The following is a 5,434-nucleotide window of genomic DNA, read 5'->3' as shown; positions in this document are numbered from 1 at the left end:
TTTAGAATTGCGAAATTTTAAAGGCGAAAATAATTTTTTATTCGTTAAAACTGAAAAAAGTTATTTTATTTTTGATTATGTATCTCTTACGTCTGACAATATCGGGAATGTATCACTTGAATTTTAATTAGTGGTGAGGGAAGAATGAGTCAGAAGAGAGGGATTTCTTGCTTCAATCTTATCACTGATGCACACTGAGAGGTATAGCCAGATGAGATTTAAATTTTAGTTTTGAAAAACCGGAAAAAATTAAAAGTTCATCTATTTAATATTTGATTCTGAATAACAACAATTAATGTAAATGCTAAGCTGAAAATTAAATAATACATTTTTGAAAAAAAGTTTTTTGAACTAAAACTTACAACTAGTTTTAAGTTTCCTCTTCCTCAAGATTATTATTGATTCCTATACATAAGCAGAATTCCATCTGATCTTTCGTTCCTCTTCATCGAACACGAGAGCTTCGGCAAACTTTGCCGCAGTGTTATTTATTTTCTTTTATATTTCCATTATACAATCATGAAAAACATGTAAGCAGACTTCCGAAAGACTTAAATCACGAATGAACACGTAGATTTTAATCACTTTGTATTATTATTGGGTGCCGACTAGTATCATGGAATTTTCCCTGAAACTAAGCGTAATGTTATGGAAAGTTCGTAACGATTGTGTTCGTTATTACTGCATAAATCTCATATCAGGGTCTGATGCTATTAAATTGGATTCAATCAATAATTTCCGTTCAATCATACACTTTGGGACTTTGTTAGATTTATGTCTAAAACACTTTTGTTATTATGAGATACCCGTAAGCTTAATATAAAATGTTTCCCAATTGCAATTTAATGCATTTAAACGTTCAAAATATGTAATTTTAATCTTTTCAATCAGAATAATTTTAATTCTTGAATCCCGGCTACATCCGAACATTATTTAATTTCAAATGATTTTTTAAAAAGAATTTATGTATACAATAAGTAAATTCGTAATAACCAGCTTTTACTTTCATGTATATGATTATCCTAAAATTAAGTTTCTATTTTATACACAAACACGAAACTTTGAAATTTCACTAATATTTTCTATTAAAAGGCACTGGATAGGATTACGGATTTATCCGTAAAATTAACCGGCTAAGTATAGCCCACGAACTGGAAAAGTTTCTTACTTAAAATTCAGTAATCGTTGACAGTTCGAATTAAGATTCTTATCTAGGAAAAACTTGCCAGGTACCAAAATATTTATAAAGAACTGTTTAATTAAAATATTGGTATCGTCTATGCACATAATCCAAAAATGATCTTCAATTCTGAACGGCAGTGTATTCATAATTAATGACAGATATTTATACTTTAATTCCCCATCATAGTTTATTTTGTTAAAAGAAAAACTGGTGTGGACCTTGTCAGCGCCACTTTTTAAATGGGACAGTTTTCGTAGGAGTAAAAAGTTTTTTTTCGGTTAAATTATAGAATAGCTGGTACCCCCCTTTATTTCCTGGAAAATTTTTTTTTCCAAATCAAACTATTGGAACATGAAATTGAAGTAAATTTCGCCGCGATTTGTTAAAAGAAAGCATTTAAATTATTGTTAATTGCATTATTATAAGGTGTCAAATATGGGTCTACCAAAAATTTGAATTTGCCGTATTTAACCCAGGAAAAAAGAATCCGTTGAATAGACGTCTCTGTGAATTGCGCATCTGTCATTTGCAGATTCAGAAAGTTAAAACGGAATCGATTTGCGACTATGTGAATCGGTCATTTTCTCAAGCAGCTTCGAATCTGCCATGTACAGCAATATCTATTTCAAGCAAGGTTATATTGAATCGCTTTCCTCCTTTTTGAATGAAACCGACTTTTTTGGGGTTAAGCTGCAATATTTTACACGATTTTTTTAAATTGATAAACTATCGAAAGATTAAAAGGAAAAATGCGTAGGTCTACTAGATTCCTTTTGCTATTTCAGTTATTAGTCTTTTACGGCATATAAATTACTCAACAAAATTATAAGGAGTAAAGTCTTTAAAAAAGAAATCGGCGCTAATTTGAAGTTCCAGTGACAGATACGCAATCGAAAAGCCTTCGAAACCCATTCAACAGAAATGAATGGATTTTTATTTCCTGGGAACTTTCCGTTTAAGTCCTTTTACAATTCCCGACAAGATAAAAAGTTATAAATAAGTGTAATTTGAACTTTTATTAAAATATCTTGACATATTTTGCTGTTTGTTTTGTTCATATAAGCCATTGTACTTAAAAAAAAAGAAAGAGTTACTAAATTTGTTAAAAAAAGAGTCGTTTCAAATTCTAGAGCACCTAGACCCCTTTTCCAACTTAAAAAAAATTATAAATGAAATTTTTAGAATTGGTTGTACTGATAAAAATAATTTACAAAATATGTTCCATTTTATTTAAAAAGATTAAAATTTTTCGTATATATACTCTTTTTCTCAAGAAGAATGTCTAAAAACACTTCAATGGTAAGTTGAATATGACAAATCCAAATTTTTGGTAGATCCATATTTGACACGTTATAAAAAAGCAATTAGAAATAATTTTAACGCTTTATTTTAACAAATCGCTTCAAATTTACTTCAATTTCATGTTCCAATACTTTGATTTTGGAAAACAAATTTTTTATGAAGTAAAGGGTGGTACCAGCTATTCTATAATCTAACCTTTTTCCCTCTGGAGGAAAAAAAACAACAAAATATTGACCAGGAGAATTAGATACCTACGAATACAAATTCCTGAAAGTAAAAAAATATAAATAACACTTCAGGACAACAAGCGATTATCTTAAGTATTTGTTAGTATATCTACCCAAAAAAAAATTCCGCTGCAATTTGTGCTATCGAAAAGTAGACCGGCATTCCCGTCACGGAAGAGGAACGCGTTCGACTTTCCGACATGCTGGAAACGTGTAAAACCTTCACTGGCAACCATTGTTTCTTCACAATTCAAAATTTCTACAAATAACTTAAGGTAAATGATCTCGAAAAAATCCTTTGTTTTGCGGAAAGCCTTCCAAGATATTCAAATTTTGAACCCTCGAACCGTTAAATGTTCCCATTGACATCGCAAATGAAACAGTTCTCCAGGTGGAAGAACTGCTTCCCTCCCGAATTGTACGTCGGAACATTAAAATTTACCTTTGAGCCTTTCTGTCATAAAAAGGGTGCAAGTGAGGCAATTTATGAGTGAGTTGGAATGACGCAAAGGTTCTTTCGTTATCTTACCTGACGCGTTGATATAATCCTGACAGATGAGGAATAAATGTCCGTTGTGGAGTTACGTCGTGAGAGTTGTTTATTTCGATGCACTTGTATATATTTAATCGTTTTTACTTGTAATTAAACGAGGGCGACTTAGCGAGGACGCCACACGAGTTTCACGGGCGCGAATGTGTAAGCTAGCGTCTCGCTACCGAGCATTATTGAATTGGGGACCGGCCCGTGGTCTGACTGACATCAGACCATGTGATACCAACCAATGAGAAAAGTGCATCATGCGCATGCGTAGTAGATAAAGTCCTCTGTCGCGCGAAGGCGAAGGTATCCATCCATCAACTGATTGATTCATTGATCGGCAAAAAATGTCTTATTCCTTCGTAGCCCTTTCCCTTTGTGAAGGTTTATTCTTTCGAAATTATAATCTAGTTTAGTGTGTCTCGGAGAGATTTCCTGAGGAGTTTTTAGAGGGTGAAATTTAGTTTGGCGATTTTAGAGGGGCAGATTGGATTTTATTTAACTTGAACTTGATGCACGTGTGTCGTCGCAGTGCGCTATTTGGAGGCGGCACATTTTTACATGCGGCTGTCACATGTCGATCAGTCGAAAATTCGGAGTTCATGATTCTAATTTCTTACTTGTCGTGTTGTTATCTACTGTAATAATAATCGGATGATTTAATGCAATTATCCTGTAGAAAATATTCCACTGAAATCGGTCAAATGAAATTCAAATTGTATACATTTTAAATGCAATGTCTTGTGGTAAATGCTTAATGCACAGCGTTATCTTTGAATTATTGATTTCAATTATAATCTATCGAAGGTAGTTTTTAATTATTAGTACATCGTAGCTTATTGCAAATTTTCAATTCACTAAAATTCAAATAGAATTGTTTGGAATTGATGAATTATTTCAAGTTCTAGATGGCGCCCCTTTCGTGAAAATTTTTTAATTAATAAGTCTTAGCTGAAAATGCATTGCATGTAAATGAATGAACGCATTCGTCCAAATAGATGCAGAATTTTACGAACAGCAAAAGTCGTTATTTTATTTTTTGAAACGTCACGTGAAAAAGTAATTTTTTTTCCCGGTCAATATTTTCTATTTTCCTGGTCAACTTCAAGTAACATATTCATACTTGCCGCTAAACACAAACATTTTTTCTAATTCATGACGTTCATTCTAAGTATTTTTTAACACAACACAGCAAAAAATTTTTTATTAATTAATTTTGAAATCAATGTATAAATTTTGCAATACAAAAAAACAATTTTATTAAAAAATGGATTAGATGAACTTTTAGTTGAAAAACACTAATTCTCAGCCATAAATAAGGGATTTTCAATAGAATAGTTCAACTTTCAACCTAAGTGGTGAACTTTTAACTAGAATAGTCGAATATTTTGACGAAAAAGATGAGTTTTCAACTAAAACAATAAATCTTTAAATTGAAGAGTTTAATTTTCAACAACAAAAAAAGATAAATTGTTGACCAAAACTTATAATTAAATTTTAAGTTAAAAAATTAATTTTCAACTAAACAGAGGAATTTTCAACTAAAACTGTGTATTTACGTTACTTGAAAAAATGTAGTTAAAGTGTACGCATTAAGCGTACGAAAACAAGCGTGAGAGTGTACCCGCGCGCCGCAGGCGCGCTCAAACTTGGCGCATAGCGCCCAATGAGAATGTGCCCTCGCAGCGAGCATAATTTCTTACTTTGGACGTTGATTAAAAAGCCAACTTGTATTTTAATTTATCTGATTTTTTAGCCAATAATCTCGTAATTTGTTTTAAATAAATCATACGATGGCTTATTTGTTTTAAATTGATTTAAATGATATGGTTTTGAAACTGTCTAATGAATAATTATATTAAATTCCATCGGAAACATATTCCACGTGTTTTTATGAGAATTTCAATTGGGTTGCTGGATGAATAAATTGTTGTCAGGTGAGGCACAATTTTTATATAATATTGAAAAATAATCACCGTATGTAAACGAAAAAAATGTTTTTGGATTATTGTTTCATGGATTTATCTACAAAATGTCAACATTTAAAATACGATGACAAGTAGGATAAACAGAAAAATATGATTTCAAAAAATTTTCTATCCACCTCATACTGTTTTCTCCTGTAGTCACTTATTAAAAATCGCAACTGCCCCACCTGTGAACGCTATACCAAAAAATACCCAA

The 5,434-nt window shown here is 31.6% G+C and overlaps 1 protein-coding gene across 2 annotated transcripts in view; it reads right to left on the bottom strand.

Moving 5' to 3' along the window:
- Positions 1-3,435, bottom strand: part of LOC117168122 (fatty acid synthase) — a 53,976-nt gene extending 50,541 nt beyond the window's left edge. For both annotated transcript variants that reach the window (XM_033353528.1, XM_033353530.1), the window contains exon 1: positions 3,242-3,435. The gene's annotated coding sequence lies outside the window, so the exon portion shown is untranslated. The remainder of the gene's footprint in view (positions 1-3,241) is intronic.
- Between the last annotated feature and the right edge of the window lie 1,999 nt (positions 3,436-5,434).

Source organism: Belonocnema kinseyi, chromosome 2 (assembly GCF_010883055.1).
Source record: "Belonocnema kinseyi isolate 2016_QV_RU_SX_M_011 chromosome 2, B_treatae_v1, whole genome shotgun sequence".
Classification (NCBI taxonomy): Eukaryota; Metazoa; Arthropoda; class Insecta; order Hymenoptera; family Cynipidae; genus Belonocnema; species Belonocnema kinseyi.
Note: the sequence above shows the minus strand (reverse complement) of the source record. Positions and strands in the feature narration are given on the sequence as shown.